The following is a 12,769-nucleotide window of genomic DNA, read 5'->3' on the forward strand; positions in this document are numbered from 1 at the left end:
GACTTTTGGTTTTTTTTCATTGGCTGTAAGCCATATTCCTCAACATTAACAGAAATAAACACTTGAAATAGGTCACTCTGTTTGAAATGACTTTATATAATATATGAGTTTCATTTTTTGTATTGAAGAACTGAAATAAATTAATTTTTTTATGAAATTCTAATTTACTATGTGAGGTCAGTGAAGAAAACGAATTAGTGGTGAATGTATGAATGGATACAGTAATGCTGCATAATTCATGTTTTATTCAATTGCAATTAAAATATATGTAAGTAATTTCAACCTTGCATGGATGCACAATCTTCCTTTTTTTAGTTTTCTGTCATGCATATACCTCTGTAACAATTCCTCCACTACCGTTCGCATAAAACATTTCTGGGTCAAGTACTGTACATATCTCTCTGTTATAAATAATGCTCAATGTAAAATGCGTTTTTTTCTCTGTATCATATATTGCTTTAATATTACAATGCTGTATTTGTTATAGAAACATCATTAATGTCAATATTCTAGGTTCTTGCTCATAAAAGTGTACTCGTTTCAATTCTTCTAAATTAAACTTTGTTGCATAGACCTTTTTTATACAATTCACACAATGAGTTCAGAAATATTTATTTTCTGGCTATAATATTATTACAGTATATTCTCAGGTGCTTAGCCCCTTTATGCCAGAGCCAGTTTTCATCTGCTTGACCAAGCCATGTTTTTCAATTCTGGCGTGTCACTTTATGTGGTAATTAGGGTTGAGCGAAACGGGTCGATCATTTTCAAAAGTCGCCGACTTTTGGCTAAGTCGGCATCTCATGAAACCCGATCTGACCCCTGTACTTGTCGGCCATGCGGTACGCGACTTTCGCGCCAAAGTCGCGTTTCAATGACGCGAAAAGCGCCATTTCTCAGCCAATGAAGGTGAACGCAGAGTGTGGGCAGCGTGATGACATAGATCCTGGTCCCCACCATCTTAGAGAAGGGCATTGCAGTGATTGGCTTGCTGTCTGCGGCGTCACAGGGGCTATAAAGGGGCGTTCCCGCCGACCGCCATCTTACTGCTGCTGATCTGAGCTTAGGGACAGGTTGCTGCCGCTTCGTCAGAAGCAGGGAGAGCGTTAGGCAGGGTCCACTAACCACCAAACCGCTTGTGCTGCAGCGATTTCCACTGTCCAACACCACCTTCGGTGTGCAGGGACTGTGGAAGCTATTTTTTTTTTTTTTCCCCTCAGCGCTGTAGCTCATTGGGCTGCCCTAGAAGGCTCCGTGATAGCTGTATTGCTGTGTGTACGCCACTGTGGAAACCAACTGCTTTTTTCAAAGCACATATCCTCTTGTTCCTTCCTTTCTGCACAGCTATCTTTTTTGTTTGTCCACACTTTTTATTTAATTTGTGCATCAGTCCACTCCTATTGCTATATACCTGGCTTACATTACTGCAGGGAGATAGTAATTGTAGGACAGTCCCTGTTTTTTTTTTGTTTTTTTTGTGGGAGATTAAGATTGGCATTTCTGCTACAGTGCCATCCCTGTGTGTGCCATCTCTCACTGAGTGGGCCATAGAAAGCCTATTTATTTTTTCCGTGATTTGTGTTCTAAATTCTACCTCAACACAAAAACACTACATCAATCAGTGGGAGAAAAATATTGGCCTCAGTCAGGGCTTGTGTGCCACTGCTGTGTGTGCTATCTCTCATTCAGTGGGCTATAGCAAGCCTATTTTTTTTTAATATTATTTGGTTTCTAAAGTCTCCCTGAAAAAAAAAAAAACCTAAAAAAACAGTGGGAGAGTAATATTGCCCTTTCAGCTTGTGTGCCAGTCTTGACTCCTGGGTGTGCCACCTCTCTCCCTCTCATTCAGTGGGCCATAGAAAGCCTATTTTTTTTTTTTTTTAAATATTATTGGGTTTCTAAAGTCTCCCTTAAAAAACAAAAAATACATAAAAAAACAGTGGGAGAGTAATATTGCCCTTTCAGCTTGTGTGCCAGGCTTGACTCCTGGGTGTGCCACCTCTCTCCCTCTCATTCAGTGGGCCATAGAAAGCCTATTTATTTTTTTTTTTAAATATTATTGGGTTTCTAAAGTCTCCCTGAAAAAAAAAAAATACATAAAAAAACAGTGGGAGAGTAATATTGCCCTTTCAGCTTGTGTGCCAGTCTTGACTCCTGGGTGTGCCACCTCTCTCCCTCTCATTCAGTGGGCCATAGAAAGCCTATTTATTTTTTTTAAAAAATATTATTGGGTTTCTAAAGTCTCCCTTAAAAAACAAAAAATACATAAAAAAACAGTGGGAGAGTAATATTGCCCTTTCAGCTTGTGTGCCAGTCTTGACTCCTGGGTGTGCCACCTCTCTCCCTCTCATTCAGTGGGCCATAGAAAGCCTATTTATTTATTTTTTTAAATATTATTGGGTTTCTAAAGTCTCCCTTAAAAAACAAAAAATACATAAAAAAACAGTGGGAGAGTAATATTGCCCTTTCAGCTTGTGTGCCAGTCTTGACTCCTGGGTGTGCCACCTCTCTCCCTCTCATTCAGTGGGCCATAGAAAGCCTATTTATTTTTTTTTTTAAATATTATTGGGTTTCTAAAGTCTCCCTTAAAAAACAAAAAATACATAAAAAAACAGTGGGAGAGTAATATTGCCCTTTCAGCTTGTGTGCCAGTCTTGACTCCTGGGTGTGCCACCTCTCTCCCTCTCATTCAGTGGGCCATAGAAAGCCTATTTATTTTTTTTTTAAATATTATTGGGTTTCTAAAGTCTCCCTTAAAAAACAAAAAATACATAAAAAAACAGTGGGAGAGTAATATTGCCCTTTCAGCTTGTGTGCCAGTCTTGACTCCTGGGTGTGCCACCTCTCTCCCTCTCATTCAGTGGGCCATAGAAAGCCTATTTATTTTTTTTTTTAAATATTATTGGGTTTCTAAAGTCTCCCTTAAAAAACAAAAAATACATAAAAAAACAGTGGGAGAGTAATATTGCCCTTTCAGCTTGTGTGCCAGGCTTGACTCCTGGGTGTGCCACCTCTCTCCCTCTCATTCAGTGGGCCATAGAAAGCCTATTAATTTTTTTTTTTAAATATTATTGGGTTTCTAAAGTCTCCCTTAAAAAACAAAAAATACATAAAAAAACAGTGGGAGAGTAATATTGCCCTTTCAGCTTGTGTGCCAGTCTTGACTCCTGGGTGTGCCACCTCTCTCTCATTCAGTGGGCCATAGAAAGCATTTTTTTTTTCCCTTGATTTGTGTTCTAAAATCTACCTCAACACAAAAACACTACATCAATCAGTGGGAGAAAAATATTGGCCTCAGTCAGGGCTTGTGTGCCACTGCTGTGTGTGCTATCTCTCATTCAGTGGGCTATAGAAAGCCTATTTATTTATTTATTTTTTTTCTTATTATTTGGTTTCTAAAGTCTCCCTGAAAAAAAAAAAAAAAAACATAAAAAAACAGTGGGAGAGTAATATTGCCCTTTCAGCTTGTGTGCCAGTCTTGACTCCTGGGTGTGCCACCTCTCTCCCTCTCATTCAGTGGGCCATAGAAAGCCTATTTATTTATTTTTTAAAATATTATTGGGTTTCTAAAGTCTCCCTTAAAAAACAAAAAATACATAAAAAAACAGTGGGAGAGTAATATTGCCCTTTCAGCTTGTGTGCCAGGCTTGACTCCTGGGTGTGCCACCTCTCTCCCTCTCATTCAGTGGGCCATAGAAAGCCTATTTATTTATTTTTTTAAATATTATTGGGTTTCTAAAGTCTCCCTGAAAAAAAAAAAAATACATAAAAAAACAGTGGGAGAGTAATATTGCCCTTTCAGCTTGTGTGCCAGTCTTGACTCCTGGGTGTGCCACCTCTCTCCCTCTCATTCAGTGGGCCATAGAAAGCCTATTTATTTATTTTTTTTAAATATTATTGGGTTTCTAAAGTCTCCCTGAAAAAAAAAAAATACATAAAAAAACAGTGGGAGAGTAATATTGCCCTTTCAGCTTGTGTGCCAGTCTTGACTCCTGGGTGTGCCACCTCTCTCCCTCTCATTCAGTGGGCCATAGAAAGCCTATTTTTTTTTTTTTTTAAATATTATTGGGTTTCTAAAGTCTCCCTTAAAAAACAAAAAATACATAAAAAAACAGTGGGAGAGTAATATTGCCCTTTCAGCTTGTGTGCCAGTCTTGACTCCTGGGTGTGCCACCTCTGTCTCTCATTCAGTGGGCCATAGAAAGGCTATTTTTTTTTTTTGGTTTTTTTAATATTATTTGGTTTCTAAAGTCTCCCTGAAATAAAAAAAAAACTTAAAAAAACAGTGGGAGAGTAATATTGCCCTTTCAGCTTGTGCGCCAGTCTTGACTCCTGGGTGTGCCACCTCTCTCCCTCTAATTGTGGGCCATAGAAAGCCTTTTTTTTTTTTTTTTTTTTAATATTATTTGGTTTCTAAAGTCTCCCTGAGAAAAAAAAAAAAATAAATTAGGTGGGAGATTAATATTGACATTAGTGCTTGAGTGACAGTCCTGCGTGTGTGTCATCTCTGTGATTTTGTGCCACAGAAAACAGAGTGTGTAACATTGTGCCTGATTTTCCTTGTGGTCTCACCAACCTGTTAAGGGATATTGAAATCATACTGAAGTTATAGCTCACCGTGTAAGTTGTTTGACAGCAACAAATAAAGTTACTTTGGTTAAGATTTTAAAACAATGAGGAAGTCTGGTGCAAGAGGTCGTCGTGGGCGTTCATTGTCAGCTGGTAATGATGGTAGTGGTAGTGGAGCATCAGGTGGTCGTGGGGATAAAAATATTCCACCTAAGTCTGGAGCTGTGGAGCCAGTTTCGTCGTCAGGCTACACAAGGCCTCGAACGCTCTCTTTTCTGGGAGTAGGAAAACCGCTTTTAAAGGCGGAGCAGCAACAGCAAGTTTTGGCTTACATTGCAGACTCAGCCTCTAGCTCTTTTGCCTCCTCTTCCGAAACTGGTAAATGTAAAAGCAGCGCGTCGCTTGTGGATGTTCACGGTCAGGGACAAGTCGCTTCCTTGTCCTCCTCAGCAAAAACTACAACAAGAGAGAAGGATGCAGCAGGCGACACAACAGGTCACTCCATGGAGCTCTTTACACATACCGTCCCTGGCTTAGAAAGTGAAACATTTAACAGGCCATGCCCATTACAAGTATATTCTGACATGGAGTGCACTGATGCACAGCCACAGCCAGAGTACTATGCTGCTCCTTTGACTCAGACCACCACATTGCCCTCTCAGGGTACAGATCCACAATCAGACCCTGATGAGACTATGTTGCCCCGCCACGAATGCTATACCACTGACCGACACAGTGACACAGACGAAGTTGCACACGAGCTCGAAGAGGAGGTAATAGATGACCCAGTTATTGACCCCGATTGGCAGCCATTGGGGGAACAGGGTGCAGGCGGCAGTAGTTCAGAAGCGGAGGTGGAGGAGGGGCCGCAGCAGGCATCAACATCGCAACAGGTTCCATCTGCCGGGCCCGTATCTGGCCCAAAACGCGTGTCAAAGCCAAAACCTGTTGGAGCACAGCGTTGCCATCCGGTTAAAGCTCAGTCTGCAATCCCTGAAAAGGGATCCGAGTCTAGGAAGAGTGCAGTCTGGCATTTTTTTAAACAACATCCAACTGATCAGCGCAAAGTCATCTGTCAAAAATGTTCAACTAGCTTAAGCAGAGGTCAGAATCTGAAAAGTCTAAATACTAGTTGCATGCATAGACACTTAACCACCATGCATTTTCAAGCCTGGACTAACTACCAAACGTCCCTCAAGGTTGTAGCACCCTCGGCCAATGAAGCTAGTCAGCAACGCAACATCCCTTCCGTCACTGTAAGGCCACCATTTTCCGCACCACCGGCAGTATCTGTGCAGGTTTCTTTGCCAGCCAAAAGCAGTCAGGGTCAGGGAATCACCAGTTTTGTAGGAGGAAATATTGCATCTAGGGCACCGGCGGAAACAATACCGTCTCCAACCGTCTCTCAGTCTGCCATGTACACCGGCACACCCGAAAGTTCCACGATCTCCAGCTCTCCAGTCCAGCTCACCCTACATGAGACTCTGGTTAGAAAAAGGAAGTACTTATCCTCGCATCCGCGTACACAGTGTTTTAACGCCCACATAGCTAGACTAATCTCGTTAGAGATGATGCCCTACCGGTTAGTTGAAAGCGAAGCTTTCAAAGCCCTGATGGAGTACGCTGAACCACGATACGAGCTACCCAGTCGACACTTTTTTTCCAGAAAAGCCATCCCAGCCCTGCACCAGCATGTTAAACAGCGCATCGTCCATGCACTCAGGCAATCTGTGAGTACAAAGGTGCACCTGACTACAGATGCATGGACCAGTAGGCATGGCCAGGGACGTTATGTGTCCATCACGGCACACTGGGTGAATGTGGTGGATGCAGGGTCCACAGGCGACATCAATTTAGGGACAGTTGTGCCTAGCCCACGGTCTAGGAAACAGTTGGCTGTAGGCGTTCGCACCCCCTCCTCCTCCTCCTCCTCGTCCTCCTGCAGAAGCTACAGCTCTTCCACAGAACGCAGTCTGCCAACCACTCCATCGGCAGATGACACTGTTGCACACCAGTTGTCCCATTATGGGCCAGCTACTGCCAAGCGTCAGCAGGCTGTATTGGCTATGAAGTGCTTGGGCGACAACAGACACACCGCGGAAGTTCTGTCCGAGTTCTTGCAACAAGAAACACAGTCGTGGCTGGGCACAGTAGATCTTGAGGCAGGCAAGGTAGTGAGTGATAACGGAAGGAATTTCATGGCTGCCATCTCCCTTTCCCAACTGAAACACATTCCTTGCCTGGCTCACACCTTAAACCTGGTGGTGCAGTGCTTATTGAAAACTTATCCTGGGTTCTCCGACCTGCTCCTCAAAGTGCGTGCACTTTGCTCACATATCCGACGTTCGCCTGTACACGCCAGCCGTATGCAGACCTATCAGCGGTCTTTGAACCTTCCCCAGCATCGCCTAATCATAGACGTTGCAACAAGGTGGAACTCAACACTGCACATGCTTCAGAGACTGTGCGAACAGAGGCGTGCTGTTATTTATTTGTGGGAGGATACACGGGCAGGCAGTAGGATGGCAGACATGGAGTTGTCAGGTGTGCAGTGGTCTAAGATACAAGACATGTGTCAAGTCCTTCAGTGTTTTGAGGAATGCACACGGCTGGTTAGTGCAGACAACGCCGTAATAAGCATGAGCATCCCCCTAATGCGTCTGCTGATGCAAAGTTTGACGCACATAAAGGAGCAGGCGTCTGCACCAGAGGAAGAGGAAAGCCTTGATGACAGTCAGCCATTGTCTGGTCAGGGCAGTGTACAGGACGAGGTAGCGGGCGAAGAGGAGGTGGAGGACGAGGAGGATGATGGGGATGAGTATATTTTTAATGCCGAACCTTTCCCGGGGGCACAGGAAATTGGTTGCGTGTCACGGCCGGGTTCTGGTTTTTTGAGGGACACAAGTGACGTAGATTTGCCTGCAACTGCCCCTCAACCAATCACAACCGGAGATTTGACAACTGGAACTTTGGCCCACATGGCGGATTATGCCTTACGTATCCTAAAAAGGGACACACGCATTACGAAAATGATGAACGATGACGATTACTGGTTGGCCTGCCTCCTTGATCCACGCTATAAAGGCAAATTGCAAAATATTATGCCACATGAGAACTTGGAACTAATATTAGCAACCAAACAATCAACTCTTGTTGACCGTTTGCTTCAGGCATTCCCAGCACACAGCGCACGTGATCGTTCTCACACGAGCTCCAGGGGGCAGCAGACTAGGAGTGTTAGGGGTGCACACATCAGAAGTGGCGTTGGACAGAGGGGTTTTCTGACCAGGTTGTGGAGTGATTTTGCTATGACCGCAGACAGGACAGGTACTGCTGCATCAATTGAAAGTGACAGGAGACAACATTTGTCCAGTATGGTTACTAACTATTTTTCATCCCTTATCGATGTTCTCCCTCAACCGTCATTCCCATTTGATTACTGGGCCTCCAAATTAGACACCTGGCCAGAATTGGCAGAATATGCATTGCAGGAGCTTGCTTGCCCGGCAGCAAGTGTCCTATCAGAAAGAGTATTCAGTGCTGCAGGTTCAATATTAACCGAAAAAAGGACTCGTCTGGCTACCCAAAATGTTGACGATCTAACATTCATTAAAATGAACCACAACTGGATTTCGAAATCTTTTGCCCCACCTTGCCCGGCCGACACCTAGCTTTCCTATGAAAGGCTCTTGCCTGTGAATTACTTTTCTAATGTCTAATTTGCTGCAGCTGATTGTACAGCATACGACATGTTTACACCTCCCTAAATGGCCAAACTCCCCACACGGGGCCGTGGTATCGCGACTTGGCGCAAGCACGCGTGAGACTGCTGTTTGTCTGAAGAGGTGGGTGTGCTCGCTTTTGGTTGACGGCATTGCTACTGGGTCCCTCATAGTACAATGTAGTGTCTCTGGCGGTGGTGGTGCACACCCAACGTCAGACACACCATTGTAACATGAGGGGCCCTGGGGCGGTCCCGCCGGCCTCTAGAGAGTTCCCCCCTACCCCAGCTCAAAATGTGCTCTACCACATGCAAAATTATGTCGCACAGCTCCACCAATCTTTAGTCTATTCGCTGACATCATTCAATGTCTGGCACTGACAATACAAATTTGTAGACATCTACGATGCAACTTAAAGTAGTCTGTGTCTGTGTCCTATATTGGCACCATTAAATAGTTACTGCCAAATTACTATGTCAGAAACTCAGCAGATGAGCCCACCCCTGTACCTAAGTATGCCACCTTTTTTTTTGTTTTGGTTGTTTTGCGAGACATTAACATCTATTTATATTTTGGGAGTACTGGGACAGACACTCCTTGCACTACTCCTCCACTCACCACCAAGCTGCCCGTGTATCCATGTAACCGCTGTAAAACTGCCATGAGCCTATTGTTTGTTATTTTAGGCCTTTGAAGCCTGTCTGCGGTCCCTCCTTCCACTAGTCCTCCACTGACCAGACCACTGCTGCCCGTGTACCCCTGGAACCAATTATAAAGTGCCTACAGCCAGCCCATTTTTTTATGTTAGGCCTTTGAAGCCTGTCTGCGGTCCCTCCTTCCACTAGTCCTCCACTGGCCAGACCACTGCTGCCCGTGTACCCCTGGAACCAATTATAAAGTGCCTACAGCCAGCCCATTTTTTTATGTTAGGCCTTTGAAGCCTGTCTGCGGTCCCTCCTTCCACTAGTCCTCCACTGACCAGACCACTGCTGCCCGTGTACCCCTGGAACCAATTATAAAGTGCCTACAGCCAGCCCATTTTCTTATGTTAGGCCTTTGAAGCCTGTCTGCGGTCCCTACTTTAAATACTCCTCCACTGACCACCAAGCTGCCTGCCCGTGTATCCATGTAACCGCTGTAAAACTGCCATGAGCCTATTGTTTGTTATGTTAGGCCTTTGAAGCCTGTCTGCGGTCCCTACTTTAAATACTCCTCCACTGACCACCAAGCTGCCTGCCCGTGTATCCATGTAACCGCTGTAAAACTGCCATGAGCCTATTGTTTGTTATTTTAGGCCTTTGAAGCCTGTCTGCGGTCCCTCCTTCCACTAGTCCTCCACTGACCAGACCACTGCTGCCCGTGTACCCCTGGAACCAATTATAAAGTGCCTACAGCCAGCCCATTTTTTTATGTTAGGCCTTTGAAGCCTGTCTGCGGTCCCTCCTTCCACTAGTCCTCCACTGGCCAGACCACTGCTGCCCGTGTACCCCTGGAACCAATTATAAAGTGCCTACAGCCAGCCCATTTTCTTATGTTAGGCCTTTGAAGCCTGTCTGCGGTCCCTACTTTAAATACTCCTCCACTGACCACCAAGCTGCCTGCCCGTGTATCCATGTAACCGCTGTAAAACTGCCATGAGCCTATTGTTTGTTATTTTAGGCCTTTGAAGCCTGTCTGCGGTCCCTCCTTCCACTAGTCCTCCACTGACCAGACCACTGCTGCCCGTGTACCCCTGGAACCAATTATAAAGTGCCTACAGCCAGCCCATTTTTTTATGTTAGGCCTTTGAAGCCTGTCTGCGGTCCCTCCTTCCACTAGTCCTCCACTGGCCAGACCACTGCTGCCCGTGTACCCCTGGAACCAATTATAAAGTGCCTACAGCCAGCCCATTTTCTTATGTTAGGCCTTTGAAGCCTGTCTGCGGTCCCTACTTTAAATACTCCTCCACTGACCACCAAGCTGCCTGCCCGTGTATCCATGTAACCGCTGTAAAACTGCCATGAGCCTATTGTTTGTTATGTTAGGCCTTTGATAGCCTGTCTGCGGTCCCTACTTTAAATACTCCTCCACTCACCACCAAGCTGCCTGCCCGTCTATCCATGTAACCGCTGTAAAACTGCAATGAGCCTATTGTTTGTTATTTTAGGCCTTTGATAGCCTGTCTGCGGCCCCTACTTGCAATACTCCTCCACTGACCACAATGCTGCCTGGAGTGCCTGCCTGTGTATCCATGTAACCGATGTAAAACTGCCATGACTGCCTACTGTTTGTTATTTTAGGCCATTGATAGCCTGTCTGCAGCCCCTACTTGCAATACTCCTCCACTGACCACACCAATGCTGCCCGTGTACCCCTGGAACCTATTTAAAAGTTCATAGAGCCTAGTTATATATTTTATTTACTATTAATAAGGCCATGATGGACTACGCTGTACCACGCTACAAGCTAACCAGTCGACACTTCTTTTGCGAGAAAAGCCATCCCAACCCTCCACCAGCATGTAGAAGACCGCATTGTCCATGCACTCTGGCAATCTGTGAGTACAAAGGTGCACCTGACAACAGACGCATGGACCTGTAGGCATGGCCACGGAAGATTACGTGTCCATTACGGCGCAATGGGTTAATGTGGTGGATGCATGGTCCACAGGGGACAGCCTACTAAGTCTGTCTGCAGTCCCTAATTCAAATTGTCCTCCACTGTCTAAATCGGAGCTTCCACCTTCTGGCTTTCGGCCTATAGTATCAGAAATTAAACTGCATTTGGCCTTCAACTTTGGTTAGGGCCTACTAACGGCTTCTGCCCCTCCCTGGTGTTGCCCTCAACTAAATAAAGCTGAGCTTCAACCTTCCGGCTCTCATTAAGTGGTTTTAAAAAAAAAAAATGGTGGTTAGGGCCTACTAACGGCTTCTGCCCCTCCCTGGTGTTGCCCTCAACTAAATAAAGCTGAGCTTCAACCTTCTGCTCCAAATTACCATTTTAAAAAATGCAATAGGCTTTTCCGGCCTACTAAAGGTGTTTGTCTGTGTGCCCCTGCCTGGTGTTGCCCTCAACTAAATAAAGCTGAGCTTCAACCTTCTGCTCCAAATTACCATTTTAAAAAATACAATAGGCTTTTCCGGCCTACTAAAGGTGTCTGTCTGTGTGCCCCTGCCTGGTGTTGTCCTCAACTAAATAAAGCTGAGCTTCAACCTTCCGGCTCTCATTAAGTGGTTTTAAAAAAAAAAATGGTGGTTAGGGCCTACTAACGGCTTCTGCCCCTCCCTGGTGTTGCCCTCAACTAAATAAAGCTGAGCTTCAACCTTCTGCTCCAAATTACCATTTTAAAAAATGCAATAGGCTTTTCCGGCCTACTAAAGGTGTCTGTCTGTGTGCCCCTGCCTGGTGTTGTCCTCAACTAAATAAAGCTGAGCTTCAACCTTCCGGCTCTCATTAAGTGGTTTTAAAAAAAAAAAATGGTGGTTAGGGCCTACTAACGGCTTCTGCCCCTCCCTGGTGTTGCCCTCAACTAAATAAAGCTGAGCTTCAACCTTCTGCTCCAAATTACCATTTTAAAAAATGCAATAGGCTTTTCCGGCCTACTAAAGGTGTCTGTCTGTGTGCCCCTGCCTGGTGTTGTCCTCAACTAAATAAAGCTGAGCTTCAACCTTCTGCTCCAAATTACCATTTTAAAAAATGCAATAGGCTTTTCCGGCCTACTAAAGGTGTCTGTCTGTGTGCCCCTGCCTGGTGTTGTCCTCAACTAAATAAAGCTGAGCTTCAACCTTCTGCTCCAAATTACCATTTTAAAAAATGCAATAGGCTTTTCCGGCCTACTAAAGGTGTCTGTCTGTGTGCCCCTGCCTGGTGTTGTCCTCAACTAAATAAAGCTGAGCTTCAACCTTCTGCTCCAAATTACCATTTTAAAAAATGCAATAGGCTTTTCCGGCCTACTAAAGGTGTCTGTCTGTGTGCCCCTGCCTGGTGTTGTCCTCAACTAAATAAAGCTGAGCTTCAACCTTCCGGCTCTCATTAAGTGGTTTTAAAAAAAAAAAATGGTGGTTAGGGCCTACTAACGGCTTCTGCCCCTCCCTGGTGTTGCCCTCAACTAAATAAAGCTGAGCTTCAACCTTCTGCTCCAAATTACCATTTTAAAAAATGCAATAGGCTTTTCCGGCCTACTAAAGGTGTCTGTCTGTGTGCCCCTGCCTGGTGTTGTCCTCAACTAAATAAAGCTGAGCTTCAACCATCTGCTCCAAATTACCATTTTAAAAAATGCAATAGGCTTTTCCGGCCTACTAAAGGTGTCTGTCTGTGTGCCCCTGCCTGGTGTTGTCCTCAACTAAATAAAGCTGAGCTTCAACCTTCTGCTCCAAATTACCATTTTAAAAAATGCAATAGGCTTTTCCGGCCTACTAAAGGTGTCTGTCTGTGTGCCCCTGCCTGGTGTTGTCCTCAACTAAATAAAGCTGAGCTTCAACCTTCCGGCTCTCATTAAG

This window comes from Ranitomeya variabilis, chromosome 2, assembly GCF_051348905.1.
Source record: "Ranitomeya variabilis isolate aRanVar5 chromosome 2, aRanVar5.hap1, whole genome shotgun sequence".
Lineage (NCBI taxonomy): Eukaryota > Metazoa > Chordata > Amphibia > Anura > Dendrobatidae > Ranitomeya > Ranitomeya variabilis.